Genomic DNA, 17,061 nt, shown 5'->3' with positions numbered 1-17,061 from the left:
AGAGCTCAGACCCTCTCAGTCTCCACCTCCTACTGGGCGGGGCTCCATGCAGGGGCGTGGCCGGCTGGGGTATTTACATGCATTTCCATAGGCCATGTTTAATTACTAGCAATCTTTGCTTTCATATCTGTCGTCAACCTGAAGATAATCGTCCCATGTTTTATTTTCTGCCAGGGGTATCCAGTTGTATTCATGTCGGATGCAAGTCTACTGCGGTCCTGGCAGTAAAAATACCCGCTCAAGGGACATGGATTTTGGAGAGCACGTGATGGGACGGGATGGATGAGAGCTGGATGCCGGACCTCTCATTTACCGACCGTGTGACTTTGGGGAAGTCATCTGATATTTCTGAGACATACGTCCTCTCTTTTCTAGACCGGTGACTCAACTGAGGACAATTTTGCACACAGGGGACATTTGGCGGTGTCTGGAGACATACTTTTGGCTGTCAGAACCTGGAGGGGAGGGTGCGACTGGTATCTAGCGGGTAGAGGCCAGGGACGCTGCCACACGTCCCACAAGGCACAGGACAGCTCCTTACACAGTGGCCTCATTCAGCCCGAAGTGTCAACACTGAGGATGTAGAAACTGATGTACGAAAGGTATGAAGAATACTATAATGACTAGCCACGCCTCTCCCTCCCAGACATCAGGAGCGGAAGCCCTCCGCGTGTGCCCGCCCCCCGCCCCGTGCATGCCCCTGCCTCCCTGTAGAGCCCCCCGCCCCCCCGCAGGCCCCTCCCTCCCTGTAGAGGTAGCCGTCAGTCCAAATCCTGTGGTTGTCATTCTCCTGTACGTCCGCCCCCTATAACAAGGGCATGTAAGTGCAGGTAGATCTCACTGACCTTGGTTTTATTTGCTTTTCCTATTGTCTTTTTGAGACAATGGAAATCATCCCACCTCATTTGACATCTGCAGAAATGAAGCCCAGAGAGGTTGAGTGACTTTTCCTCAGCCACACAGCAAGGCAGGACCCAAGCTGGGCTCAAAGGCCAGTCTTCTGGGTTGACTTCTGGTTTCAAGAGTTGAGCTTGAAGAGCTTTCAAAGAATTTGAAGCACAGGGGTTAATAGAAGTTGATTCTGGGCCTCTCACTCGGGTCAGCCGCTGCTCTCTGGCGTGTGTCAAAAGCATTTCCTTCCGATTTATTTTGCCTCTCCCTAAGTTGCCATTTCATTTCATAAAGGAGTACAGAGACCGCTGTCTCTCCAGATGGATTGAAAATTGAAGGCTGCCCGGAAGGCCTTTGCCCCTTTCAGGCCAGCCCCTCTGCAGAGCGACGGCCAGCAGGGACAGCAATTTGGCCGCCTCTTATGTTCTTTTTGTTCCTCATGAAAAAGCAGTTAAAAAGAAACCGATTTTTGAGAAAATGACCCAGGTGATTAGATGAAATCGCTTCTCTGGCTTTATGCTGCAGCTGAGAAGCAGCAACCGGACTGGAGGAGGGGGAGATGGGAGTCAGGTGGCAGAGGGATCTGGGTCAGTTACTGCCTTTTCCCCCTCCCCCCGGTTAGGTCAAGGTTGGGGTGTAGACCCACTTCACAGATGACCCCCCAATCTTTTTTTTTTCAATTTATTTAATCAAAGGTATGTGCACACAGATGAATCACAGTTTTATAAGGTTTGTTATAGAAGAGGCGTTTTCTCCCCTTTGCTCCAATTTTCTTGCACTCTAGGGTGGCTACTTTCAACACTTTTAGCTGAATATTCTGGTATCTAAATCTAAATAGCATGCTTTTAAAAAGCTCCCAGCCTTCAACAGCTAGGCAGGTGACCAAGGAGATATAATCAGATGTCACTATGTGAAGGACACAGATTAAGCTGCATGCACACCAGCAGCCACTTTATGTTCGTGAGGCACATGCAGCTAATGATGTCAAATGGGAAAGGAGAAGATCCCCGTGTCCTATTGCCAAGAAAGAGCCTACTTACCAGGAGGGCCAGGACTATTCCCCAGGTCTTCTGTAACTCCTAGTGTGGTGGCCATTCACTTCATTATAGTAGAGCTGATGATAAGGGTCAAGTTTCCATCAGGTTAGCAAAATCTTCTAGTAACAGTTGCAACAGCAACAGTAATACAGACACTCTCGGTTGTTTACCCAACAGCCCTTACCTTTCTTTTCTTTCCTACAAACAGATTTTGTGTGGAGGAAGGAGCTAGTGATCTTGAGATCTCAGGGAACCTAACCCATCTTAATCGTAGAGGACCAATCTGTACTATAACCATAATGGTACATCTTTTTTCACTTGGTTTGGGAGTTGGCATGTGAATCTCTTCTGGCTCATGAGATATAAGATATAAGCTGGGGGCTGCCCACCCTGTAAAAAAAAAAAAAAAAAAAAAAAAAAAAAAAAACAGACAAAACGCATGACAAAATCTTTTGCCCCTGACTCTTTCTCCCTTCTAGGGATGGGAGATCCGGATCTTGGCAACCATCTTGTGACCATGAGGACAAAGAGCCGATATGCTGAGGAAGGTAGGACAGAAGTGTGGGAAGACCCCGAGTCCATGGTGATGTCACATTGCTGCCACACCTACCCAAGGATCTCAGGGCTCTGGAGAGCTTGTTCATATGAGACAAGAAACTGTCTTTGAAGCCTGAGATGGAGTTTGTCAGGTGCTCTGTAATTGCAGCCAAGGGCATTCCCATGGATACCCATATCTCCCCGTTCAGAATGGGCTCTGATTCCCTCTCATTTCCCCCTGAGGTAAGCAGCAAACACATTGTGTGGCCACCACGAAGAGCCATTTTCCAGACTCTCAGAGTACAAACATGAATTGAATCCGGTCTCTAACATCACAACCACCGGGAACCTAAGGGAAGAAACACGCAAAATGGATGTATTCCTCATGACTGCTGCCTGCGTGTCAAGTTCTGTGCTGAGCACTTGACATGGGACCACCCACTTGAGGTCAAAGCTGGTTGAAGAGAGCACCAGCCTTGCCGGAAAATAGTGGTTCTGCTTCTTGTGCACAATCAACCCCGGGTCCACTCTGAGTCTAGGGGCCGGACCTCACGGGTGCGGCCACCCCGGGAGCCAACAGTAGGCTGTAGCCCCAAACCCTGACCCTTCCTCATCTTCAACGAAGTGAGTGTGAGAGCCTCCGCTCCAACGAGGGGGATCCCCAGAAACCCCAGCTTATGAAGACTTGAACCAAACAGGTTCCTCTCCTGAAGGGCAGAGGAACACGTGTCTGTTGGCCTCACAGCGTGCGTGTGGCAGGAAAGGTTATAAATAAACTGTCCTCCTTCCCTCCCTCTCTGCTGCCCTCACCCTCTGAATGTTCAGTCTGTGGTTTCTTCTCCCTTTGAAAGCCTCGCCTGGCCTGATGTGAATCCTAATTAAAGTCATGCACAGCGTGACTTTTAATTAGCCTAAGCAACCCCACGAAAGGCGTCAATATTGAGCGGGATGACTGTGCCAAGTGACTCTCCCCCCAAGGATCGGCAGGGTGCCCCAGCTGGTGGGAAGCCTGGCACCCATGCTGGGCAGGGCCATGAAGGGGTCTCGCTGGGCTCAGCCAATCACAGTTTTCATGCGGGGCTGCCTCTTTGTGGCCAGGAGGCAATGACATTTATCAGGCAGTTGCAGATTTATTTCACGTAAACTACACGGGATTGAAAATAGGTCCCAATTAGCGAAGACAACTACCCCCTGAAAGGCATGGCTGGATTTTCTCTCTTGGGGAAAATCAGCAGGGATGAAGGTAGAGGCAGGGGTGTAGACCCCACCTCTGGTCTGGGGGGTGAGGGGGAGTGGCAAGGGTTCTGAATCTAGATAATGAGGAGGTGAGTAAATGGAAGATGAAATCGTTCTTTCCTTAACAGATACAACGATCGGAGCACAGTGATTTCTCAACGCGGAAATGATCTCACTCTTCTTTATTCCCCCAAAGCCGTGGATTTTTCTTGCCTTTGCTCATGAATCAACCAGAAACGTGGCGTGGGGGAGGTGGGGCAGCAGCATTCTTTGCTCAGGAGAATTCATTAGGGATTCTGGAATACTGACATCATAATTCACTCCTAGCACAGCGGGCTGCACCTTGCCCGTGCCCAAGGTTGGGGGACCCATTTAAAGCTGCAGGCAGCCTTCCTGCAAAGACACTGGCTCACAATGGATGGTTGCTTCTGAGCGGGACACCAGGACACCCGCTTAGGGGCCTAGACTCTAACAGCTCCCCCGGTCCATGGAGCTGTCGGCTTAAAGACGGTAAAACATATCAGGGAGCAGGCCTGGGAAACCCTATAGCTCGCAGGGGCAGAAGGTAACTTACGCATGTCAGAAATCGTAAGAAAAGTGGGCAAATAGGATTCCGACGGCCAAAAAGCAGACTTTGGTAAGACACCTACCTCGCTTGCCTACTGAAACAAAGGTCAAAGACTTGGTTAGTGACTGTCTTTCCCCTTAAATTACTCAAGTGCCTTGATCCCTTATTTTATGAGCTTGACATTTTTTTTTATTTTTTAATTTTTTTTTTTTAATTTTTTTTTTCAACGTTTATTTATTTTTGGGACAGAGAGAGACAGAGCATGAACGGGGGAGGGGCAGAGAGAGAGGGAGACACAGAATCGGAAACAGGCTCCAGGCTCTGAGCCATCAGCCCAGAGCCTGACGCAGGGCTCGAACTCACGGACCGCGAGATCGTGACCTGGCTGAAGTCGGACGCTTAACCGACTGCGCCACCCAAGCGCCCCTTTTTTTTTTTTTTTTTAATTTTTTTTTCAACATTTATTTATTTTTGGGACAGAGAGAGACAGAGCAGAGCTTGACATTTTTAAGGAGATAAGACAGATTATTCGATTTCACAAACGGATAATGAGCTCCCACAAAAAGGACACCCCGCTTCACGCGAATTTCAGGAGAGAGAAGGATAGATGTGTAGGTCGGGGACGGGGAGGGGATGATGCCCCAGTTCCTAGGGCAATATAAACCTGACAGGCTAGTTTGGCAGCTCTGTTGGAGTCAAACGTCCCACGGTCAGTTAACGTGTCTGGGCTACGTGGCTTCCAGCGACTGTCCATATGTCTGTCCATCTCAGTGTGACCAGGCGCCTCAGTGACAGGCTTGAGATCCTTCCAGAAGAAAGGCACCCTTTCCTTCACAGGGATCACCAACACCCCCCTGCAGGCAATGATGGCTTCTCAAACACTTGTGTGAAACCTTCATCCTGTCCATACAAAGGTGGCGCCTTTGGTCGGTCACCACATTCACCAGGATGTGTGGTTGTGGCCAAGAGAGAGGCAGTGGCATAACTTTGCTTCTCTTCTCTCATTCCTGCTCAGTCCAATGTGGCAGTGAATCTTGTCGGTCCTTCCAAAATGTCCAGCGTCTGACCTCAGCCCCCAACTCCTTTGCTGCCTCCTTGATTCAGGTCCCATTCATCACCCCTCCTGGTTTGCCGTAATGGCTCCTATCTGGGCTCCTTGCTTTTTGTCCTTGTCTGCAGAAACCGACCTGTTCAAGGCTACACGTTTTAACCTTTTCACTTGAAAATTAAACGGGGTCACCGAAAGGGGCGCCTGGGTGGCTCAGTCGGTTAAGCGACCGACTTCAGCTCAGGTCATGATCTCACGGTTGGTGAGTTAGAGCCCCGCGTCCAGCTCTGTGCTGACAGCTCAGGGCCTGGAGCCTGCTTCGGATTTTGTGTCCCCCTATCTCTCTGCTCCTCCCCTGTTCACGCTCTCTCTCTCTCTCTCTTTCTCTCTCTCAAAAATAAATAAACATTAAATTTAAAAAAAAAAAAAACATGGTCACCGAAAAACACAAAAATGCATCCTTATAACATCCTTATGACCCGGACCAAGTCTAGAAACAGCACTTTGCCCCAAGCCCCTCCGTGGCCGCATCCCAGTGCCAGCCCTACCCTCCTTCCAGAAGTAGCCACCTTCTGACTCACAGGGAACACCACCCTCCCTGTCAATCTCCACGGCGTCACCACCCCAGGGGCCTCCTCAGACCCTAGAGCCAAGGTTACTGGTTCGGTAGATCTTGGCGTATGTCTTTTAAGACTCCCCTTCCAGGCCTCTTTTCCTGAGAAGCCCTCTGTTGCCATCCCGGGCTGTGTGACCAGTAGAGTTTCTCATAATCTGGATCGTGGCGATTCCATATCTATGGTCAGTGAACGCAATCAACACGTTCTCTCCGTCCTCCGCACCTCTTGAAAAATGACAGCTGCATGCAGAGGCTTGGTCAGAATTTTGTGCGAAACTGGAAACAAAGTTCTGACTTGTAAAGGAGGTCTTGGGGAACCGAGGAAGATGAAGTTGGAAGGTTGGACCACGATGTGAATCCCGCCAACCAAAGACCACTGGGGATTCAGCTACACGGTTCCACTGGTTCGGCCCGCTGCACCAGAGGAGACCCCGCCCCCCTCACGGCAAGCCCAGAGCATCTTGGTAAGAGGGACGGGGAAGTGCTTCTGCACGGCTTGAGCTTCTGCTGAATGCTTTCGCGAGGGGATTAAGGAGGCAGGGTCAACAGGTGGGACACTTTGGTGGCTGGGTAGCTGAAATATTTTTATCTCGGAGGCAGAAAGGTGAAAGCAGGCTCGCGTTCTCAGTGGTGAAGAGGCAGGCATCACTCACGTTAGCAGGAGAGGGGCATGTTCAATCACTTCTGTGCTCTCTCTCTGCCTCGCCTCACACATGGTCGTTTTCTGAACGTATTTGTATTCCGTGAGCATCGTGCCGGCTGATATGGCTCCGTCATGACCTAACTGCTGGCTGCCAGCTGCCGGAAGGGTTGTTTTCCTCTTTCCTGGATCCCCTCCCGGGTCTCACTGCAAACGGGGCTGATTTTACTTTGTCAGCAGTCATATTGTGGAAGGCCTTGACTATCCATGTGAGGAGGCTTCTATCTAACTTGGGAGATAGGAAGCCACTAAAGATAGTCAGGAGCCAGAGTGACAGAGTTAGAATTGTACTTGGATAGGGTGTCGGTCTTTTGGGAGAGAAAAGATTGACCAGAGGCAGCGTGATAGTTAGAGGCAGATATTCTATCAGGGCGAGAGCCGGGGCCGCATGAGTCAAAGCACTAGGAACGGGAATGGAACAGACGTGGCAGAGGCATTGGTGGGGTGGGGGCGGGGAGAGGGGGTAAGAAAATGGCAAAGCTGCACCCAGGACAGGATGTCGGGGATGTGAGAAGATAGTGTGGTGTCTCCCACCCAACAGCCATCCCCACCCTTCTTGCCAACAAATCCCTGAGCATTTTCTAGGCAAAATGGGTGGGCCTTGGTGGGTCAAAACCAATCTTGACTATCCCAAGCACCGTGCCCGATACTTCCCGACCCCCCTGCAGTGAGCACTGCCCGTGACCTCACTGTGGCCAAGGGGACCCAAGAGGATGTGTGACGGAGCCCCTGGAAAAGGTCTGTATCCTTAAAAAGGACTGGCACAAAAAAGATGCTCCCTAAACTGCCCTTTTAGGCCCGACTGCAGCACAAGAAGGCCATGTGATGCCTGCAGCTACCCGGCCCGATCTTTTGCTAAATACCCTTATTTTTTATGAATCATTGTTGGAGTTGCTGTTAGCTGTGGCCCAAAGCATTCTAACTGACACCCGGGGGGAGCCAAAGATGACCCCAAATGACTGCAATGTCTTTGAGCCTCGGTGAGTGACCGGATGGCTGGGCAGAACCAGACAAGTCTGAAGGAGAAGTGGACTGGGGGTGGGTAGGAAGATGGCAATGTTTTTGAATCTTCTGGGTTTGAGTTGACGGAGAATGTCAATATCTGGGGCTTCGCACAGAGGCTGGAGCTTGAGAAGGAGGCTCCCAGTGCTTCCGCCGTCTCTGGGAACCTGTTCATCAGCGGAGCAGCCTACGAGGACCTATGGGTCCATGGAGGAAGGAGGGAAGGGGGTGAGAGTCAGGGGGAGCAGACCCTGAGGCTGGGGCCCCAGGAGGGTGGATCAGGGAGGACAGGTCTCAGTGGGGAGTCAGGGAGGGAATGCAGGAGAGGTGGGGGCAACCCATGGGCCGCTGACGCCTTGACCTCTTAAAATAGCCACTCTAACCATTGGATACTGGAGAAAGTTGCCCATTTTTCTCCAGAGAAGGATGAAGCAGACTCCAGAGCCAGTTCCTGGTGCACTGCTTTCTTTTTCCATCTTTGTTCATTTCTCTTCCATTTCATGAGATGAGAAACCAACAGAGGGTTTTAAGCAGAGATATTGCGCATCACCTAGACTGCTTCGATGGGGTGACGAGGGCGGGAGGGGAGAGGCAATGAGAAGGCCGTCACTGAAACCAGGTATGAGACCCAGTGGCTCGGACCCGGGGGCAGCAGTGGAGGTGGTGGGGAGCGGTGGGGATGTCTTCCAAAGATCGAGCCCATACAACCATCCTGATGGATTGGCTGTGGCTTAGGAGAGAAAGGAAGGTGGTAAAGATGACCCCCAGGTGCGGGTCCTGAGCAACTGGAAGGATGGCCTGGCCATTGATCGAGATGGAGAAGACACAGATTGAGAGGGAGGTGTGAGTCTCAATTTGGAGAGGTTACATTAGCGTGTCTGGGCCACCAAATGCACAGGATGGGAGCTCAGGGGAGCGTTGGCTTCGATGTATACATGGAGGCGAAGTTAATGCCTTCAGCCAGTGAGGACTCCCAGGGAGAGGTCGGGGGAGCCTCAAGAAAAGAAGAGCGCCCCCCTAATTTCCCAGGCCCGGATTTACTGTTGGTTTGTCTACAGTTTCCCAGGCCCGGATTTACTGTTGGTTTGTCTACAGTTTCCCAGGCCCGGATCTTGAGCCGTTGGTTTGTCTACAGGAACAGCGGTGGAAGGATCTGATCTCGGAGATCCTGACCTCTCTGTGACTCTATAATGGTCCAGGCCAACCGCTCGCTGCCTAGGAGCTGCAGACTGATAAAAGGGCTGCTGGCCTCCGTCAGCGCCGTCCCCTATGGGGACGAGGACCTGGCTATCATGGGCTGTCACCACATTGGACATGATGCCCGTGCACCCGGAGGGAGATGTTGGATGCCCCCAGTTCCGCAAGCCACGATGCTGGAGGCGTCAACCAGCAAGGTCCTGACTATCTCCTGTGCTCTACAATAGGAAATGGGAACCATTATTCAAATCACTCCAGCTGGGAATGTCAGGAGAACTGCAGTGGCCAGCGGGGTCATCCTGCTCTGCGGTCACATCCTTGGCAGGCCATTTGCCACCTGTTTATCCACCAGCAGGAAATGAGAGTCTACAGACACAGCCAGGATCCCTCTGCTGGACATCTTCTCCCTGTGAACAAGGAGGCGGCCATTCTTCCTCACCCCGGAGCCCTGTGGATGTGATCATCCACATTATAGGGGGACCGGGTTCCGTGGGGGCACGTCGCCCTATTTACACAACGTCTTCTTCGGCCAGTGCTCAGAGGCGGGGCCCTGGAGAATGGAGAGACCTTGGTTTCCAGGTCATGCAGGCTATTTTCGGAGAGAGCAGAATGAAACGGAAACTAGAAGAGATTGACGGGTTCTGTCGGTGTACCGGAAACTGCCTGGCACCCAAAAGGTCAAAGTTGGCACGCTGCCCAAGCACTTTGTACTAATGGAACAATAAGAAACTCTCCGTAAGCTGCACTCCCCTAGGTGGTGGGTGTGGTGGTTAGAGCATGAACTCTGGAGACACACTCCGCTGGTTCAGATCCTGGCTCGGTTGTTTTTCTAACTGCATTACCTTGGACAAGTGACCCAATGGTCTCTGTGCTTAGAAGCTTCGTACGAGAAAGGAGTGTAATAATGGTACCCACTTTATATGAGGATTACGTGAATTACCTTGTGTAAGGTTCTTAGAACATCACCTGAGGCACCGAGAGTCTTGTATGAATGAGGCTCGATGTTCCTAAGGACGGGTCCCTCAGCCAAATCCCAGCCTACTATTTGGAGAATCCTTGGATGACATCTGGACTCCGAGCTCTTTCAGTACACGATGGGAAGACCCCAGCTCACACATGACTTCCTTCTGCTCTTTGGCCTGATCGAGCCGGTAGTTACTGACTGGGAGTCTGCAGCTCTGGTCCGGAAGCAGAGACCCTTACAATCAAGATGTGGAGCCAAGACGTAAATGTGTGACCTGCTGAACAGAAAGAGGGGTGCAAGTCACGTCCAGGATAGTGACAGGAAAGCGTCAAAGGACAGCACATGATTAACACCCAGACCCTTGGGTGAACAGTGAGAGACAGGACGGTATTTGAACAAAAAGCATCAGCAGACCACGTACTTAATGAAGACCTCCAAGAATCAACTAGAACTTTCAGAGATTATAATCGTGTCTGGAAGTCCAACGCGCTACAAGATCAGTACATATTTAGGGAGCCGACTGAGTCAATGATAACATTCCCATAAAGAGAAGAGCATGTAAGGAAAACCTAGACATTTGTTGAAAAGGGAAGGGAGTTTAGGAGGAAATTGCTCTACCAGATTTGATGTTGATGTGAGAATAACAAAAAGGTTGATGGAACAAAATCCAGATTCCCAAATTAACGTGCCCTCTGTATTAAAAATAAGCAGTTAATCTTTCTCGTTGCCAAGTAGTGAAATCCTGCCATTTGCAGCAACATGGATGGAACTGGAAGGTATTATGCTGAGTGAAATAAGTCAGTCAGAGAAAGACAGATATCATATGTTTTCACTCATATGTGGAACTTGAGAAACTTACCAGAAGACCATGGGGGAAGTGAATGGGAAAAACCAGTTACAAACGGAGAGGGAGGGCGGCAAACCATCAGAGACTCTTAAATACAGAGAACAGACTGAGGGTTGATGGGGGAGGGGAAAATGGGTGATGGGCATTGAGGAGGGCACTTGTGGGGATGAGCACTGGGTGTTGTATGTAAGCGATGAACCGCAGGAATCTGGCCCCAAAACCAAGAGCATACTGCATACACTGTAGGTTAGCCAACTTGACAATAAGTTATATTAAAATAAATAAGTAAATAAAATAAAAAGTATAAATAAATAAATAAAATAAAAAAATAAAAACAAGCAGTTAAACCCAAACCAGAAACAAATCTAATTTTCCACAGCAGTGGTATTCAGCACTTAGAGGCAACAACATGTGTCTGCGATCCATATGAGTAAAACTATGGAAAGAAAGAAAGAATGCGACGCATAGTATATTCCTGGATGGAGTTAATCCTGGCTGGGTATTTACTGCCTCTTTCTTCAATCCATAAAAAAATGAAGTTCCACAAGGTTGCCATGAGGAACATGGCCTAACGTGAATTTGGAAAAGTAAGTCATAAAAAATTTTTTTTGAAAAAAAGAAATCATGGCGTGAGCTCTACCAGGGACTCTCACACGTCAAATTGTAATAACTGAAGCGTGGAGCTGGTTGGGAACAGAGCCACAGAGCTCAGGAGAAAGTTCGTGAAAAGACCAGCATCGACGTAAGACTTTGCGACGTGATAAAGTACATTTCCATTTTTGGGGGGAGGAAGATTATTCAATGAATGATATTCAGAACATTTTGCGAGCGCCTAATGATCTAGATAAAAAATATTAAATCTGCTCCATATCTCATTATGTACATCAAAATGCATTCCAGATGCACAGCTAAATGAAATGGAGAAACCTTCAGTCTTGGAAAAAATAAATGAAAGTTTACATAATATTAGGATAATCTCTTTTTTTTTTTAATTTTTTTTTCAATGTTTATTTATTTTTGGGACAGAGAGAGACAGAGCATGAACGGGGGAGGGGCAGAGAGAGAGGGAGACACAGAATCGGAAACAGGCTCCAGGCTCCGAGCCATCAGCCCAGAGCCCGACGTGGGGCTCGAACTCACGGACCGCGAGATCGTGACCTGGCTGAAGTCGGACGCTTAACCGACTGCGCCACCCAGGCGTCCCTAGGATAATCTCTTAACAGGACAATACATGCGGCAAGTTCAAAGGAAAAGTTTGCTGAATGTGAAATGAGTGTGAGAAGCTTTTCTTCCAATATCTCTCAAATTAATTTGTTTCTCAAGTCTACGAATTCAAAGCCAAGATATCATTTCTTGCCTGAATTCATCCGCTCATCCATTCATTCATTCATCGAGTGCCAACTCTACAGCAGATGCTGCTGCTAGTACCAGGGATGCGGTCATTTTTTAAAAAGGACAAACCCCTGGCCTTCCCTGGACAGACCGCTGGCCTTGCATTGCAGTGGGGCCGACAGGGTATAAACAGGATGAAGAAGTAACATATATAATATGTCAGATGGGTGTTCGGACTTATGCAGAACAGTAAAGGAAACAAAGGAGTTAGGTTTGGGGAGGAGTCATTTGCGATTTTCAACAGAGTGGTCAGGAAGGCTTCTCTGAGAAGCTGAGGTCTGCGCACAGAGCTCTGGGAGGAGAGGAGGTGATGTGTGTGGATAAGTGCAAAGTCCCTGAGCCAGGTGTGCGCCCGATCATGCTTAGGGATCCTCAAAGAAGCCCGTAAGTGAAGAAAAAGACAGGAAAGGCTAGCCCGGGGCTGGGGGCTGATTGTGTGGGCTCTTGTCTCCCCAGCGTCAGACAACAAAATGGCCCTAGAACTGGGACTCGAAGGCAAGTCATACTTCCTTATGTGCTCCTTGAGCCTGGCTGGCACTCCTTCACTCATCCGCCTCCACCCTCTTCCTTGAGGCTTGAGTCAGCCCTGGGAGACAGGGCTCAACACACTGCTGTGACTGTGTGATTTACCCCCCCAAGCCTTATCCTCACTGAGCAGGCAGGGGCGCCATTAATGATAATTCCAGGCACACTGGGACTGGTGGCCACCTTAACTGGACGCCATATTTGCAGAGCACTTCTGTAAGATTGAGGAAATTTCCACTGTCTGCACAGAGAATGGGGGATAGGACGACGACCCGAAGGGTTGGACCCCCGGCTCTTCCTCTGGGCCTCAGTTTCTTTGTTTGTCAAACGGTGGCCGTAACAGCAATCCCTGCCTTTCAGGTTCCTCTCGAGATGCAGTGAGCCTCGCATAAGTTCCTCAAACGGCCTGGTATGTGACAAGTGCTCTGCAAAGACTGGCTTCGGAATCATGGGTCCGAAATGGGTCTGCAAGGTCAGAAACTGAAGTGTGGGCGGGAGATTCTGGTTCCTCAAATTTCCCACCTTCTGGAGGCCACCAGCCTTCCTTGGCTTCTGGCCTCTTTCTTCCAAAGTCGGCGACATCCGGGCGGAACGCTCCTCAAGCTGCCATCTCTCTGGCTGTCCCTCCTCTGCCTTCCTCGTCCACTTGCAGGCACCCTCGTGCTGACACTGGCCCACCCAGATAACCCAGGATCACTTCCCTCTTTGAAGCTGAGCTGATGGGCCACTTAACTCCATCGGCAACTTCCGTTTTCCTTTGCCATGCAACCTGGCATCTTTGGTTTCCAAGGATGAGGGCACAGATGTCTTAGGGGGGTGGTGGGCGGGGGGGGGGGAGGGAACCTTATTCTCCCTACTATGGGGGAAATTGAAATTAAATCTCCTCCTCCCATTCCAGAGGCCCTGGAAGGCCCTGGAAGAGGAAGCCTGGAGGCCCTGGAAGAGGAAGAGAACTGCCCAAGGCACTACCTCTGGTTAGTGCCGAGAGCTGACTCCTCCCCAATATCCCCACCCTCGGAGCCAGGGTTTCCCGAGGTAGAGAAAACTCCACGTGACACAATGTGCAGCCGAGGTATTCAGAGAGAGATTTATGCACTGCTCTGGTGGGAAGCACCGCTCAGCCTGGGGTCTTTCCTCTTGACAATGAGAGGTAAAAGTAAACCCAGTGACAGTGACTTTCTCTGTTGCTGGAAGTCACATCAAGTTCAACGCTAATAATTGCAGAAGCACCCTTCCCAAATCGCAGATTCATTACGGAACAGATTTCAAAATAAATGTCCGGTTTCCGCCCCTCGAGTAGAAAATCGATACCGCGGTCGAGCTCCGGGCAGATGGCTGATGCAGGAGCCGGTTTAGTCACACTCCGCCATCTCAAAGGTCACTCGGGAGCCTTCATCCCGAGCACACCCCCTCTCTCACCCGGGCTGGGGAGGGACGAGGAGGCGGGTAATTTATCCACGTAATTATCCTCACAGAGCGAACAGATGGGAGACTTTCTCCAGGGGACACAGTGTACAACGTCCCATTTCTCACCGGGGCGGCGGGGACAGTTCCAATGAACCAACTTCCCATGAACCGGCCCCCAGCAGAACTCAGGGGAGGGGGGAGGCGGAGAAGACCGTTCAGTGTTGGCTTTCGCGTCCACGGCAGCTCGGTGCCGCCTTGAAGGCTGAAGGCTCTCACCGCAGTTAGAAGCCACGATCTCGGGCTCCTGGGCTCAGAGGCTGCCCGCGGGGGTCCCTCCTCTCCTCAACCAGGAGGCCAGCGTGGAGGGGGTGCTCGGCCCCCCTGTGGGAGCACAGAGGCCTCGGAGGCACTGCCCCTGACCCAAGGGCCGTGCAGGGTGGCAGGGCGGTGGGGGCAGAGAGGCTGACCCCTAGGAACAGCGGAGGAGGCGAGGGCATGCACCTGTGCAGAGGGCACGCCGGCTTCCCACGCCCAGCTATAACCTTGAAGCCCTCATTACTACCCTCCGAGCCTCGGTTTCCCTGCCCAACAAACACCTGCGGTCAACACGACCTGAGCGAGCTTGGGGGGAATGGTCGAGAGGACGCACGTGGGAGAGTTCACTACATCCTCGTTTCCCCGCGTCTTTTTCACTTTACAGTCCCGGAAGGGGCGGGGCAGCCCGCTGACTTGGGGCAAGGGGGTACGGATTTACGGTGGGGGTGCGGGCTGAGCTGAAGGGCGTGGCACGTGCTGCCGGCCGCCTCCCACGCGTCCCCTTGACCCTCCTACCCGCCAGGACCCCGTCTGTTCCAGGCGGCACCACGCGCGGCTTACATACCCCTTTTCCCAGACGCCCTTGCAGCTCCGGGGCGGCGTGACCCCCGTTCCGGCCAATGAAACACAGCGGACTGCGCATGCCCAGGAGCGGCCTCTCGCTTCTGTGTCGCAGGAGCCGCTCCCGCCCCCTCCCGTCTCCTTCCGGCCTGGAGGAGAAGCCGCCGCTCCAGAGTCCCAGGGTGATGAGCCCGGGGACGACAGCCAGGGCGCTGAAGACGCCAAGTAGGGCGACAGAAAGAGCCCGGTCCCTGGAACACGAGTGCCTGCTGCACACTGGCCCTCTGCACTGGGCGCCTCCGGGCTCCTGGGGATGCGGGAAAAACAAACCTATCTTCATTTCAGTCACCCTGGGTTGGGTTGCAACTGAAATGAGCCCTGATAGAAATCGTTTGTCAGGGTGGTGCTGAGGGACAGACAGGCCTTCGTGCGGGAGGAAATGGCAGAAGCAAGTGAGGGAAGCAGAGAGAAGCACGGAGCGAAGTCTTCCGGAAGATTCTGGCAAATGATTTCAGAGATCCAAGAAACCCCCCCCCCCCCCCCCCCAGAACGGACCACCTCTCCGGTCTCCTCTCTTTCAGACACTCTTCACATCTGGAACTGTGGGCAGCCCTCCTGTCGCCAAGAAGGGTGTTGGCCTGTGGACAACCCTGAGGTCCCAGAGATCCCAGAACAGAAAGTGGGAGAGACCCAGATTCCTTAACCATGTCCCCGAGCCACGGTGTTACCCAAACCGCAGCTACCTGAACTCTCACGTAAATAATAATTGTTGAAGTCATCATGCGTTGAAAACAAGTGTTGGGTCACCTGTCGCTTGCAGCCCAAATCATCCACACGGATGCTCTGTGTTTCAGGGGGAAGAGATGCATTGATCATCGTCCGTTAACGAAGCTGATAGCATCTGGTTGTTTTAAGTCACCGCATACTCGGCTTTCTTTAGTATTCCAGAGTAGAGCACAGCACTTGCCCCAGGGCAAGACTCTACCAGTCTTTGATTAAGTCTGTGTCACTCATCAGGAAGCACAGCTTGATGGGAGGAACATGGACTGTGGGACAGGCTGCCGAAGTCTCAATCCTGATTCTGCCAACTTCTTGCTTTATGACCTTGAATGAGTTGTTTAAACTCTCCTTTCCATGGTCATTTTATTTTAAAATGTTTGTTTATTGTGTGTGTGTGTGTGAGAGAGAGAGAGAGAGAGAGAGAGCGCACGCGCGCGCACGTGCATGCATAAAAGGGCAGAGAGAGAAAGAGAGAGAGAATCCCCAGCAGGCTCCATGCTGTCATCGCAGAGCCCGACACGGGGCTCGAACTCATGAACCGTGAGATCATGACCTGAGCTGAAATCAAGAGTCGGATGCCCAACTGACTGACCCACGCAGGCTCCCCTCCTTGCTTGTTTTAAGAAACAGAGAGAATAGCCTCCCGCACGGGGTGGTTGTAAAAACCAAATAGCATGATACATGAAAAGAATAGTTCCTGGCATTGGCAAGTGCAGTGTAAGAGTTAGCTGTTGTCATTCTGATACACAGACAAACAGCGTTGTTGATCCCAAGTGTTTTTCTGCTGTTACAGCGACAATATTCCCATATTACAGATGAGGACATCGAGGCCCAGAGAACTAAAGTTATTGGCTGGAGGTTGCCACCACTAGCAAGTGGAGAAGCTGGGATCTGAGCCCAGGCAGTGGGGCTCCCGGAAGGACCAGGGCCTGATCTCTTAGCCACCCTTCTATTCTGGACCCTTTACGGTGGTCAGATTGAACGAAGCAGGCAGCTGAGCAGGATGGCCGTTAACACAGGCTGGAATCACGGATACAGTCAAGCACCAGCAACAACAGCGTGCTCCTTCTTTGCCAAGCTCCTCGCAGCTTTCCAGCTCCTGTCATGTCAAAGCACAGTTATCATTTCTCTTTTGCATTTTGGAGCCGCTGAAAGGGTCAGCGGGCTCACAGATCTAGAGGGAATCTAGCCAAATCCCCACCATCTGGCGCCCCCAGGAGACAGCATATGCTGTGGCCCTCCGCATGAAGAATCCCTCGAGATGCCCCGAATCCCTCGAAAGGCCCCTCAGGCCAAGCGCAGGCGATCCCTGAGGCCCTGCTGAGGAGTGCCAGTCCCCCATAGCTGACAGGTCCCCCAGGCTCTGGGTCCTCTTGGGCTTTCCTGAGCTGACAGCCCAAAGGGGACCAAGCTTGAAAGAAAGCACCCTCTTTCTTTT

General features: G+C 51.4%; 1 long non-coding RNA gene across 1 annotated transcript; it reads left to right on the top strand.

Annotated features, from left to right (window-relative positions):
- Positions 1-4,038: 4,038 nt before the first annotated feature.
- LOC147582782 (uncharacterized) lies at positions 4,039-13,851 on the top strand. Its single transcript, XR_015248781.1, has 3 exons — positions 4,039-4,211; positions 12,921-13,032; positions 13,459-13,851. It is a non-coding gene; the product is annotated as an uncharacterized LOC147582782 (long non-coding RNA).
- Positions 13,852-17,061: the final 3,210 nt, after the last annotated feature.

This window comes from Puma concolor, chromosome A3 (genome assembly GCF_028749965.1).
Source record: "Puma concolor isolate L17-30 chromosome A3, mPumCon1.1.hap2, whole genome shotgun sequence".
NCBI classification, from domain to species: domain Eukaryota; kingdom Metazoa; phylum Chordata; class Mammalia; order Carnivora; family Felidae; genus Puma; species Puma concolor.
Note: the sequence above shows the minus strand (reverse complement) of the source record. Positions and strands in the feature narration are given on the sequence as shown.